A 14,303-nucleotide genomic window follows, 5' to 3' on the forward strand; every position below is an offset into this window, starting at 1 on the left:
TTAAAAATGCATCACAAGGGGAACTGCCATGCCACCCGCCTCCCAGACTACGAATGAGTCTTAATCTGGTGGGCAGGCAGCGCAAGGTTAGGCAGGGCGGTGGTGTGACAATTTGCACCGCCGTGCCACAGCTCCACCAAAATCATGTAATTTGACCCTTAGTGTTTTGACACTACCTTATTCTTCTTAAATTCTCCTCAAAATTTCCAAAGTGAAAAGTAGTTGACAAATAAATCATCCCATTTATAAAGTTAGAAGACACTGAATTTAATGTACAGTTGTGAGATACCATAAGATACATTTGGACTTTTTCTCCAATTTCTTAATTTTTTTCCTATTACTTCTTTTCAAACAATAATTTACAGACAAACATTAATTAGCAAAGCCAAAAGCCTTGCATTTACATTAGACAGACAAGACCTATTGACTTTGACAGCGATTGTTCTGAGTAGCCATCACATGAATATTTTATTTTATGTATCTTTGTAGCACTTGTACTCCTCTGGTGTTTCTTTGCACCGGCCAGAAAAAGAACCAGAAGCTTTACTGGAAGAGAAGAGTCTTGTCTTACATTGCATTGGATTCAATTTACATTTAGCTTATGCTTCATACCCCTGTCAAGAAGAAAAGGCATTTTCTGTAAACAGTAGCATGGTACTCATCGCATTTTAGACCATAAATGAGAGCTCAGGGGCTGAATATAGTCTTCGATTCTCTGCCTTAGGGCCTTTTATGAATCTGGAGGTCCACGGACCACCAGACTCACGGTGGCGATCTACCGACCACACTATTATGACTTAGGGTGATTGAGCCACCCTGGGACCACCGCAAACGGCGCAACCCCAGGGAAACGCCATTCCCTGGTGGTTGCGTGGCAAGCTGCAACATGCTTGGCTCCATTAAGTATATTATGAGTTTCCTTACAGCCACACTTTTCATGGTGGCGCGACCGCCATGAAAAGTCTGGTAGGGATGAAACAAAGGAGTCCCTCCAGGGTCCCTACAGGGTCCACTGGTGCCTCACACCATGTGGATACATACAGGAGGGCACAACATGTGCCCCCCTGTGTGCATGCACACCAGTACCTGCATGCCATGGACTGCAGCAGTCCATGCCGTGCCTGTATTGCCTTAAATGTTCCCAGTGCAGTGCCTATTTCATAGGCACCCCCCTGGGAACGCCAAAGAACTGCCCACCAGACAAGAGAAAACTCCTGATCAGGAGGGCGTGTCAAACATGGGTTTGGAGGTGAGGGAGTGGGGCGGTCCGGCTCCCACACCGCCAAACTCAAAAAAAGGCCATAGAAAGGCCATGAAACTGAATAAAAAAACACCTTGCTTTGTAATCAGCGCTCAAGAGTACAAAAATAAGAAATTTGCTACAAACAGAAGTAACCAAAAGACTGAAAAGTTCTTCTATTCTTTCCATGTCTCAAAAAAGAAAGGAATTATCTGAAGACAATTTGGAAGAGCAGAATGCTGCTGGAATTTAAGGAGGGAATGAATTCTTTGGGAATAGAAAAGGATGTCCACAGATGGGCCAATAGACAATGCACATAACTTTAAAAGAGACAGGGTAGCAATAAGGAGCTTGGACAAGGAAAGAAGAGGATTTGCACAGCTAAATCTTCTGGCTAAGTAATTAGACTTACACACTCATTCTGCACACTACAGATAATTGTGACAACTAGAGAAAATTACTGTATTTTAGTTTCCAGCCACAAAAAGTGGACATTTCTGAGAACTGATCAAATGGTACCAGCCAGAGGACAATTTTCCACAAATATTTCAATTGGAAAATGTAAACTGAAGCGGCAGCAGCAATTTGTTGTTCCAGTGATAGGTAGCGGCCCATTCTGAAACCTAATGTTTTTCCAACTCTTCAGGGATCTAGCAATTTAACTAAGTGTAGAACCCTAAAGGACATGAGCACAGATCTTCACTGCTGCTGATGATCGCTATCTCTGCTTTATAAGAACTGAGTTGAAGCCTTTGGCAGACCATCCAGACATGGATCCCCCAATTAACTGCCAAGTATATCCTCTGTGTCAGAAGCATACTGGTGAAAATAAAAGTCCAGTGATCAGATACAGAGGTCCAATTGCTAAAATTAGATATTAAATAGACTTGGAAAATAGGGATATTGGGGGACATCACCAGAGAGCATTTTGTATTCGGAGGTGGGTGGTGGAATAGCAATTGCATTGGCACTACCTGACCTCAGAAGACAGGAAATCATTTACCAAAACCCATGTTTTGCACATGAATCATCAAGGAAGTGGTACGGTCAACAGTGTTCAATACTGCAGGCAGGTCAAACAAACCCCAAGGAAACTCGTTAGGGATTACGTTTAAGAGAATGTGTAAATTCTGTGGCAAGCAATTTCCCTTAAACATTGCAGGGCCGAGGTTAGAGTAGTAATTTGCTAAGTTCCAAAATGTGATATTGAAAACTATCTGAACATCATAGCATCTTATTTATTTTCTTATGCATGTTTATACCTCTGAGCTACAGAACTGAGACTGAGGTTATCTGCAATGATTATGAGAAATGGATATTGTTATCAGTTGGTGATATTAATTTATTTTGTGACCAAACACATGCTGATTTCAACAAGGTATAAGTAAATATTGCTTGCTATAATGTCATTCTAGTTTTCTTAGGTTGATATGTTCCTAGTGAATACAAAGTTTTAATACAGTAACAAATGAAATTGGACGGTGGGGAAAACACAACTGGTTTGAGACAAGTGAAAGGCGACAGTGAACACCTTCCCCCACACTTTAGATGAACCACCTGAAGAGGCTGAGTGTTCGGATGCCCTTGTTTGGTTCTGATGCTTTTTGTTTCTATTAAAAACTCTTCAGGGTTAGGATCATTGATAGCCCAGGTGTAGGGTGGTGCATGCTACTTGTGGAGGAAGTAAAGCAGTATAGGTTTTGACAACATACTTTTTTTCTCAAAAAACACACTGGTCATGGGGTACCTCATATCTGGGTCTTGTCCTCTATATTAAACAATTATTTAATTAGAAGCCCAGAGTTCCTTTTGTGTCAAGCCTCCAAACATTTCCATATATGCAATGAGTAGAGTTTGGTTTGAAATCTTTGAATCCTCAATAGGAGAACTCCTTACTTAAACTTCATTTCCCTCCACCCATCCACCGCTGAAGGTATTCAACAAGTCTAGGTATTGACTTTTATTTATTTGTTTGTTTATATATTTATATAACGCACTAATAGCCGGAGGCGTCTAGGAGCTGATATCCAATCTCCAGCCTGCTGTGGGGGACTGGAAGAAAAAGAGCTAATCACTGCATAGCTTTAGGCCTGAAAAAGCCAGGTCTTCAGACTCTTCCTGAAGGATATCAGGTCTGATGAATTTTTTTAATGAGCATGACAATTGATTCCATAATCTGGTGGTAATATATAAAAAGCTTTTCCCACCTCAGTTGGAGAGACGTGCCATGGGTGTTTCCACCAACCGATGGGAAGCAGAACGCAGCATTCTGGGAGGAGTATACCAACGAAAGTGGTCCACCAGATTGGCAGGACCCTGATTGTGCAGTGCCCTAAAGGCGATGCAGAGGGCCTTAAACTTAATCCTCTTTTCCACCGAGAGCCAGTGGAGGGAATTAAGGGCCGTCTTTGCAGAAGCATATTTAGCTAATTTAAATAGCAGGCAGGCTGCTGAATTCTGCAAGACTTGCATCTTGATAAGAAGGGCTTTATTAATACCAATCAAGATGCTGTTGCAGTAGTCCAGCCTAGACAACACTAATGCTGAGACTACTGTTTTCTGTAGGTCAGGTGGTATAAAGCAGAAGATTTTCCTCAGAATTTTTAGGATGTAACAGATAGCTGTTGTGATTGCATTCACATGATAGGAGAATGAGAGAGTGGTGTCAAAGATGACTCCCAAGTTCCTAGCCTTGGACACTGGAGTGGGGAGAGGGCCAAGTTCACTAGGCCACCAGTCTGAAGACCAATGGGAGACATCTCTGCCAAAGAGAAGAACCTCCGTTTTATTGGAGTTCAGTTTAAGGCAGTTCTCAGACATCCATTTGCTCACCTGTCTCATACAGGCATGAAAGTTGTGAATGGTGCTGCGAGGGTCCTCTGAGATGGATACTATAATCTGAGTGGCATCGGCATATGACTTCATGTTGAATCACTATGGACACATACATCTTATGTCCATGAGTGGACTTTCCGGGTAGGATATAATGTTCCAACCAGCGGAAAGCATCTTTTTTGAAAAGTAGAAATGTATCAGAACATGGACTGGGGCCATATGGTGTTAACAAAAACTAATGCACATATTCAGTTTTATATAGTGATTTATACTGATTGCTCCAGATTGTAGCAGGTGAGGAAACAGAGTAGAGATTTTCCGTAATTAATCCAACCTACGATCTTTCTTATGGCCTTGGATAAGGCTGTTTGATTTAGAGGAAGCATCTGTTAATACACTGAGGGGCATATTCACAAGCCCCAATCGCCACCACAACGTCCCTATCAGTGATGTTGTGGTGGCGATAGGGGCCTCCCCTTAGTCACAAGGCAGCGTTAAACCACTTAACATGGTTTAACGCTGTCTTGTTAATAGGCCCCCTTTCATGCTGTGTTTAGCGTGAAAGGGGCATGCAGTGGGTGTTGTGGTGGGTGTTCCACCGCATCACCCATTGATATTTACGCTGCCCCCTATTCACAAGGACAGCGTAAATAGGAGCTAACGCCAAACTTAAGACCCGGAAAACCCTGGTCTTAAGTTGGCTATACAAGGAGAAATGCTTTATTTCTCTGCGTTTTTTTGCATTTTCCATGTGTGCCGCCATGTGCAGCACACATGGAAAATGCAAAATGCCATGGTTTGTTTATGTACAGGAAGGTGTCCCTTCCTGTATATAAACAAACCTTTCTTTTTTTAAAAAAAATCAGTTTTGTAACTTACATGTGTGCTGCTACATGTGTGCTGCATGAAGCAGCACACATGCAAGTTACAAACTGGCCTTTTAGGTTTGTTTAGGTGCAGGAAGGGACACCTTCCTGTACATAAACAAACCTCCCTGCTTGCAGACACCCTTGCACACTGATGCAAGGGTGCCTGCATTGACGCTAAGTTATGAAACTTAGCGCCATTGCAGGGGGAAAAGCAAGGCTGCACCATGTCCTTTTGAATATGGTGTAGCCTTGCTTTTCCGAAGTGGCGGAGAGAGGCGTGAAGCCAAGAAGGCTAACGCCTCTCTCTGCCACTTCCTTGTGAATATCCCCCTGAATTTTTAGGTTCCTTTCCATCTAAATACATGGGTCTGTGGGTTCTCTGCATCAGAAACACTGGAAATGTACATCATTTATCTCCATAGTACCAGGATTTGTAATTAATGCCCCAAGTACACTCATCTAGCATGTTCCTTCTCTTCAAGGTAGCCTTAATATGTAAGGTTTCAATTCAAAATAATAATATTTTGCTGATCCTAACATCCCATTCTTTAGCAACAAGTAGCTACAAACTAAAAATGACAGTCTCTTCCTATGCTGGTGATCAATATTCTGAACTCACACATTTCCAAACACTCGCCCAACAATCCTATATTCATTTTAAGGATAAACCATGGCTGGACACTCTCACCAGATGTAAACACTAACCAGTTCAAATGCATTAGAGTTGTAGGACACATCTTGTAAAATATAGATGAGGCCAGGCAGGCACACACACAATACCCCCAACCACACATGGGCACAAATAGTGTTGATTCAGCAATTTCAAGCCAACTCACAACACTATTGGGTAGAGCTGAATATGTCAGTGTCGTAAATTGAAGAAAATACTCAGGTAAGAACAATTTTTATTGAGCATCACCAACTGGTCCAATATATCATATCACAGTGAATCGCCTCAGGGAGGCTGCATAGAACGTTGATAACAACAGGGGAATGTACCAACAGGAAGGGAATGCAAGGGGGTGGGCAGAGCATACCAAGATTACAACACATCTCCCTGGGCAACCATAATAGCAACCCCAGATACAGATCTGAAATCTAAGTAATCACATAGTCTTTGTGCCACACCGGACTTGTAGTTTTCCTAGTGGAACTGCGACCCATGCCGTGGTTCTTACTCACCAGTGCGTGAGTACCTCCTTCTTTTGTTGGAGGGGCACACTTTACCACTTTGTCCATGCCCCATGTTTGTCCATTGTTCAAAAGGACTACGTTCCTTCCAACACTTGCTATTTTGATAGGCTCAGAGAACCTAGAAGCATTCCTCCTTCTGGCAGGTGGTAAGTCTATACGAACCCAATCACCTGGCACCATTTGTGGTACCTTGACGCTTTGTTTCAAATCATATCTCAACTTGTACTTTTCCTGTTGTTTCTCAATTTGCCTAGCAATGTTCGACCTGTCTACCACGCACTCATAGGTCTTACATAACCATCCTGGTGTGAGAATGGTCTTAGGCTTCCTTCCTTTCAAAGATACAAACGGAGACACATGAGTGATGGTGTTGGGTGCTGTCCGGTACGACCATATCATTTCCTGTAGGGCTTGTTTGGCTGGAATGCCAGTGGCCTCTGCTCTTTGTATGCATTCCTTGATGACTCTGTTCATACGCTCCACAAGACCATTTGCCCTCGGACAATACAAAGCTGTTTTCAAATGGTTGATGCGTAGGCCCCCCAAAAATTCCTTCATCAACTCTGAGGTAAACTGGACTCCATTGTCAGTTACAATGGCATCCGGAATACCTTCTTCAAAGAACGTGTCCTTTAGGAACTGGATCAAGACTTTAGTATCAATCATATTCGTCCACTTGGTTACCACCCATCTTGAGTGATAGTCTATAAGGACCAGTATAAAGCGGTCCGAGGCTTGTCTTAAGTTTAATGGTCCTATAATGTCTAATGCTAGTTTGGCCCAGGGGCGATCAGGAACTTCCACGGGTGATAAAGGAGGTTTCCTAGCCGACAGAGTCTTGTCACTCCTAGCACAGTCTTCACAGTTTTTAACAACTTCCTCTACTTCCTTGTCCATGCTGGGCCACCAGTAACCTTCTCTTACTCTATTTTTTGTTAGACTCCTCCCTAGATGACCCACATGGGCTAGGGAAATGATTTTTCTCCTCATCCCTTCAGGGGGTACAATTTTCTCCCCTCTATGTATCGTACCATTGACTTCAACTATTTCATGTCTAACTTCCCAGAATTTCCCCACCATGTCAGACAAACTGCTCTTTTGTTCTGGCCAACCATTGTGTATGCATTCTTTTACAGTTTTCAAAGTTTCGTCTAGATCATTTTGGTCTTCCCATTCTTCCTTAGTCAAACCAGTTACTTCTAGTACAATTACATCACTTTCCTCCTCCTTACCATCGTCGTTGACTTGTAAAGGGGAACGAGACAGGAAGTCAGCAATTACATTAGTTCTCCCAGGTACGTACTCCACCCTGAAGTTGAATCCTTCCAACCCTATCATCCACTTAGCTATCCTCGGGGTTAGCCTAGTGGATCCCTTGGTCGTGAAGACATACATAAGTGGCTTGTGATCCGTTTTGATGGTAAACGGTATCCCCCACAGAAAAAACTTGAAATGATTTGCAGCCCAGTAACAAGCTAACGCTTCTTTCTCGATGACCGAGTAGTTTTGTTCTGCACCTTTCAGAGTTCTGGATGCAAATGCTATCACTTGTTCATTATTACCTGTTTTTTGGGTAAGGCTGGCTCCCAACCCTTTGTTACTGGCATCCGTGGAAAGATACGTAGTTTTAGTAGGGTCAAATCTACCCAAAAAAGGAGCTCGGGTAATGCAGTCTTTTATGTCAGCAAAAGCTCGCTTACAACTCTCCTCCCATAAAAACGGCACTTTACTTTTGAGAAGATTCCTTAACGGTTCTACCCTTTCTGCATAGTTTTGAATAAACTTAGAGTAGTACTCAGCTAACCCTAAAAAGGACTTGACTTCTTCAACATTAGTGGGGGCCGTAGCTTCCTGTATTGCCTCCACTAAGTTCATTTTGGGTTTGATGCCTTCATTGGAAATGGTGTGTCCTAAGTACTCTACGGACTTTACTCCTATTTGGCATTTTTCTCTTTTTAATGTAAGCCCTGCTTGGCTCAATTTGGAGAGTGTACTTCTCAACCTGTCATTATGTTCAAGTTCATCCTTACCAAATATCAAGATATCGTCCTGAAAGCACATCGTGCCAGGGGCCTCTTTGAGTACATGCTGCATGATTCTTTGAAATGCCGCAGCTGCTGAGGCCAGCCCAAATGGCATGCGGCGGTACTGAAATGCCCCTAACGGAGTTACAAACGAGGTCAGATGTCTGCATTCCGGGTGTAACTCAACCTGGTGGTATGCTGAAGATAAGTCCAGGACACTAAACAGACTGGCATCTTTGATTAAGGTTAGAATTTCATGTATTCTGGGTAGCGGATGCCTATCTACCCAAATTTCTTTGTTTAAGTCCCTAAGGTCAATGCAAAGCCTAATGTCCTTACTGGCCGCCTTGGACGTGATAACAATAGGAGACAACCATTGGGAACATTCAATGGGCTCTATGACCCCTAACCCCAGCAGTCTGTCTAATTCTTTTTGTAAAGGTTCATGCATTAAATGGGGAATAGGCCTCACTTTATGTGCAATGGCTTTGGCTTTGTCTTTTAATTTTATGCAATGCTGGTAGTTTTTGAGTTGGCCCAATTTGTTAGTGAATACCTCTGGGAAATCATCACAGACTGATTTGCCACACACCGATCTATCCACTAAGAGAACTTGGTCAGTGCTGTTAGGATCTAGCTTCATCCCTAGATTTTTTTGATGACGCCATCCAATTAAGTTGGATCCTTTCTCTGATACATAAATTTTCCCCACCGTGCTCCTACCTTTATACTCAATCCTCATGGTGGTCATACCTAACAATGAGATGGGGTCTCCCCCATACCCTCTAAGTTTTATGTCAGCTTTTTCCAGAGAATCTACTTTGTTGGGAAATAACCCTTCGAACACTTTACCATCCAACAATGTATATGGGGAGCATGAATCAGCAAGGACATTTATCAACTTATTGTCAACTCTGATGGTGCATTCCGGGAAATTTACAGTACTGTCTTTGTCTACTACCTGAAAAGTGAATTTAACGTCCTCTGGCACATTTTCTGAATCCACTAATGAGACAGTCACAGAATTATTATTACACACTCTGGCTATATGTCCTTTCTTGCCACAGTTATGACATGTAGCACCCCTCGCCGGGCAGGTTGGACTATTAGCTAAATGCGCAGGATTACCACACCTGTAACACTTAAATTTGCCACTTGAGGTGTTCATATTCTTAAATTTAACCTCCTTTTCTTTAGACCTGTCTTGCTTTACAATAGCATTAACTTCATGACATTTAGTTCTAGTATCATCCCCCACATTAATCTCTTTTATGCACTCCGCTGTGTGCTCAACACTTAATGCTATGTCTACTGCTTGTTTCAAATCAGGATTACCTGTCAACAACTTCTCCTGAATTTTATGGTTATTTGTACATCTGACCAACTGGTCTCTGATAAGGGAATCAGCTAACCCTTCAAACTCACACGTGTTGGATAACCCCTTAAGAGCAGCAATGTACGATTTTACCTTTTCACTCTTGCCTTGAACCCTTGAGAAAAATTTATGCCTTTCCAAAACCACATTTATAGCTTTCCCAAATTGTTTCTCCAACTTGTTCATAGTAGCCAAATACACATTGAAATCTCCTTCACTACCTCCTTCATCCTCTGTATCAGGTCCTTCCAAATTATTGTAAATCTTCCTCCCCTCTATACCTAGATTATGTAGCAAAATATGTTGTTTTCTGAAGTTGGAAAATTTTTCTCCTCCTATCGCAACTAGGTATGACTCAAAAATGACCCTCCAATCTCTCCAACATATGGCAGGATCCCCCTCTTCATTTAGGAACGAGGGAGGTAACGCCATATTTAATGCCGCCATGCCTGACTAGTCAATACCCCAACCCACCAGAAAATAGATACAAAAACACTGGTGGAAACTTACACACTAGATAAGCAGTAATGACACATAAAACACAATAGTACATGCAATAACCAGTAATTCAAAACACGTACAATGCGACTAATATGAAATTCCTGAGAAGAGAAATCCCAAAAAGGGCTAAAAAAAAACACAGTGCCCCTAATAGTTGACCCCAAACTGGGCCAGTCAGTGTTAAGAAAGTCACCAGAATGTACTTATGATGGAAGACAGGCGGAATGCTGTGCCCATCAGCGTTGAAGAAAAGAGAATGCAGAATCAGAAATTATTTTGAAAGAAAACCAGAGTGGAATAAGCCCCAAAAATGACTATCCAGTCTGAAGGAAGACAGGCAGACAGCTGTGCCCATCAGCGTTGACTAACTCTGTGGAATCTGCATAGCCGAAACTGAAGTGAGTTTGACTAAATATTTCCTGAATGGAAACAGCAGAGCTGAACAGTGAGACCACCGGGGGCGCTCACTGACGCAGATCTCCTCAGGAACCAAAGACTGATGTAGCCGGCAGAGGATCACTCGATTACCCTCTACGCGACGGAAACCCCTCACAACGAAGCTTAGCTGAGGAGGAAAGAAGCGCTGAGGTACTTCTCAGGAGCGCTGAGGCAAACTGAGGTAGCTTCTGAGGCGGCGAAACTGCTTAGCCGCGATGATTGTAGCTTCTGAGGCGGCGAAACTGCTTAGCCGCGATGACCCGTCGACAGCAGCAGGGACGCAAAGGCAGCGGCAGCGCCAGACTGCAATCAGAGCCCAGCGTGGGACGAGTCACCGTCCGTCACAGAAAAACACGGTGAAGCGCCGTGAAGCGATCACCCTGCTTGAGGTATACCAGACAGTTCCTGAAGAACAGCCGAGAGTGGCAGGGGTGGAAAGGACAGTGTGTGGTAAAACTTGAGAAATGTCAACCGACCCCTCCTGGAAATCGTACGTTGCCACACTACTCCAAACCCCACTCACTTGAATAGCGCCTGAACGACAGGAATAGCGCCAGCTGACAGAGTCCTGATCACGATAGCAGAAACAGGATGGACGAAGAATAGCTTCAAGCATCAAGCTGGGGATGGTGATGCACTGCCCCCACGCAGTGTTCGTCGCCAGTGTCGTAAATTGAAGAAAATACTCAGGTAAGAACAATTTTTATTGAGCATCACCAACTGGTCCAATATATCATATCACAGTGAATCGCCTCAGGGAGGCTGCATAGAACGTTGATAACAACAGGGGAATGTACCAACAGGAAGGGAATGCAAGGGGGTGGGCAGAGCATACCAAGATTACAACAGTCAGCTTTGCCGATGTTTGGTTTCTTGACTACTTTTCAGCATTTGCAATGGAAATTTCTCCTGTGCTGATATCTCCTCCCCATACTTTGACCTTCATGGACGGCTATTCTAACTGATGTTTCTACACTCATGGAAATACTTCTTAGTCTCAAACCAAGAAAGCAGTTCTTGATGGGACCAATTACTTGTGTCTTTTGCCTCCATTTATACCATTGTCACTTTATCTTACTCTGGTTTGTACCTTTCAGGACATGAAGCTTTCTCCTCAAGTAATTCCTAAATTCTACCTATAAGGAGGTTAGAGAGGGATTTGTGACTCTTTAGCATTAATTAGTACATAGAATTATTTACTGTAAAGTTTGCGTCCCCATGACAAAACAGGAAACCTAAGAAATGCCCCCCAGCTGCACTGGGTGAAAATTCCCAGTGTAAGAGGGATATGTGTTTTTTTTTCATTACCAAACTCCCTCTTCGGCACCTCGGCAAAGTGTAAGTGTCTTCAGCAGAGCACAGAGATCCCACTTGCCTGGCAGAGATCTCTATATATAGAGGGCGGTCTTCTTTGTGAAATTTGAGGAAATCCATCCGTTGGCTTTGGTGGGAAAGATGGTCACCCGCCAAAGTTTAAATAAGTCTCTTTGTCACTAAGACCACTGATGATGCTGCGTTCCTCCAAACTCTGAATGTGGTCATTTCTGATACCATGGAAAGCAGTAATTCTGATGCACCATTACAGTTTGTCCCTAAGGAACTGGAAGAAATAGAGAAATCTGTGTTTGGGCCCAAAGTCACCCATGTTTTCCTTTATTCTAGGCACTTTTCTCATCCACAGTTTGTTTAGCCTTTTCTCCTGAATTGTGTGTAGGGAAAAAAATATCAGTGCTCTGTTTTCACATATCTCATGTTCCCAATTTCAATGGTAATTCCCATTACAAACTGTGGGTGGGTGAAATCCACATAATTTCCTTACACCTAATTACATGAAATTTCATCAAAATGACGCATGAGTATGTAAAATACAAATCCATCATTTTGTGCTGTTTTATACAATTCACACTAAAAAATCTTGCTAAAAAAACCAAAAGCACCATGAGCAACAGCTGCTCACGTTCTGTTCTTCCCATTCATCCACAGTACATTTCGAGCACGAATGGTACATGCACAGTAAAGGTTTAACACAAATCATGCATTATTTCGCAAAGTGGTGTAATTGTGTCATTTTGGGAATTTTGAATTTCACATAGGCCTAAAGTCAATTAAATCAGGATTCCCTCTGAACTTGTAATGAAAGCTGAAATGACACAACCCCACCCACCTTCCATACCCAACTCTGACTCACCTGACCCTATCCACCTTCCCGATGTATAATGTAATCATGATCAGGTCTCCCATTAGCTATGTAAATGTTGCTCTCTTGTTTCGATAGACATGCATGTAAAGCACTTATTTAAATCCCAGTCCTCAGGCTGACATAATCCATTATTGCTGACTCTCTACAATTATTTACTGACTAACTCCTCCATTCAAATATGTATGTCCCACAGTTGCATAATTTGGAAAAAAACAATCCTTGTATTCACAGAAACCTTTTAAACGTGTCTATGGGGCAACTGAAAGGGCATGACGTTAAGTGGCGCCTCAAAGCAATTAGAGAGGTGATTACAAGACTGTTTCCATTTTCCGTGAGGTTTCCTTGTGACAGTAGACCGCCACTCACAATGGTTGCAACCTCAATCCTGCCACCACACACGGGGCCAACTTGTGTCACACAACATGGGCTCTCCTCACAGGGTCAATCGGCGAAGAGCCAATATCACAGTGAACACAAAGTGAGTTGGAACCCCTTACACTGCATGGGTTTCCAGCTCCTGTGTGAGGACCCGAAAAAGCTGATGTCCAGCAGGGTACCTGTCACCTAGACATCAACATCAGCCTATAGAAGCTTTTCTTTGTGTTTTGTGGGAGGGTAGGAGTGGGTCTCAGTCAGTACTTCCATTACGCCCTGCTCCCTCACAATGGCTCACCACAAACCTCATCGTACAAATATCTTAGCCTGTGTGTTGACATGCACAGGCCTTCATTGCACTTTGCACTTGCTGAGCGGTGCAGGACACTGAATGCAGATTTACAGTCCACAAAATCTTCATAAATTAGTTTCCCCATTTCAGCCTAGAATTCTCGTCTCAGAATTAGTGATACCAGGGGTAGCAGTAATTCCAGGGGGTAGATTGGAGAGTACAAGTCCTGGGAAAAATATAATGGGGACTAATTAGCATCTCTTAAATCCTTATGTGAATACCCACTTACAATTGAACCCATACAATAATTTAGCATAACCGCAAAGAAATGGGAAAATAACTTTTACGTTTTTTTTGGGAAGGGGGTGAATCACGAGTTGGTTTTCCACATATCAAGTAATAGTGGAGCTCAGAAATATCTGAAAGGACACTGTTTGTAAAGACAGCTCTGGAACTTGCTATTACACCTGTTTATAGAGTAAAGAAGATGAGCTAGGCTTTCTTTAGGCGGTAAAGGGGTTAATGTTGTGAGGTTCCCAGATTTTCCTCAAATAAGAGATTCAAACACCCCCCACACCCCACTTGGCCTCTCACACATAAACGGGATGCTGCAAGAGGGAAGGCGGTTTGAAAACTCCCGAGGCCAGGGTTACATGCTTGCAATATTCCTAGATGGTGAGCAGCTGCAGTAAAGAGAGACATGGTGACACCTCTCGGCCTCAGGTAGGGGAAACGTAGTTTACGTTCTAAAAATAGTTGGGTGGATTCCTTCCCCCCACACCCACCCCAACTTGCGCCCTACGGGAGAGGGAGGGGCAGATTTACAAGAAAGTGACGCCAACATTCCAAATCCTTGCGTCACCATGGATGCGCCGTATTTACAATACGGCGCACCATGGCGCAAGGATTGACAGATGCGTCAGAAATTCTGATGCATCTGTTGACGGAAAAGTCACGTAT

This window comes from Triturus cristatus, chromosome 7 (assembly GCF_964204655.1).
Source record: "Triturus cristatus chromosome 7, aTriCri1.1, whole genome shotgun sequence".
Lineage (NCBI taxonomy): Eukaryota > Metazoa > Chordata > Amphibia > Caudata > Salamandridae > Triturus > Triturus cristatus.